We start from the raw sequence: 332 nt of genomic DNA on the forward strand, positions 1-332 counted from the left end.
CTCTTGTGATCTGTTGGTGTCATGGAATACGAAACAACTGGAAAATGGTGGGGTCAAAAAAATCTTCCAAAAAAAAGTATGAGCTATAGCTCATGGTTTTAACCAAAATTGGCCATATTTTAATTTGGTCGTTTTTCCTAGATTCGGCCACACGGGCCTAATTGAATATCATCCGATTTATCGTTATTTAAGCTTAAAACGAGAATTTAAGTGGCATTTATCAACCTACAGAGGACTCTTGTGATCTGTTGGTGTCATGGAATACGAAACAACTGGAAAATGGTGGGGTCAAAAACAAATCGTCCAAAAAAGTATGAGCTATAGCTCATGTC

The sequence above is a fragment of the Anneissia japonica genome, unplaced genomic scaffold (assembly GCF_011630105.1).
Source record: "Anneissia japonica isolate Jap-2015-1 unplaced genomic scaffold, ASM1163010v1 scaffold288117_len521816_cov214, whole genome shotgun sequence".
NCBI lineage: Eukaryota > Metazoa > Echinodermata > Crinoidea > Comatulida > Comatulidae > Anneissia > Anneissia japonica.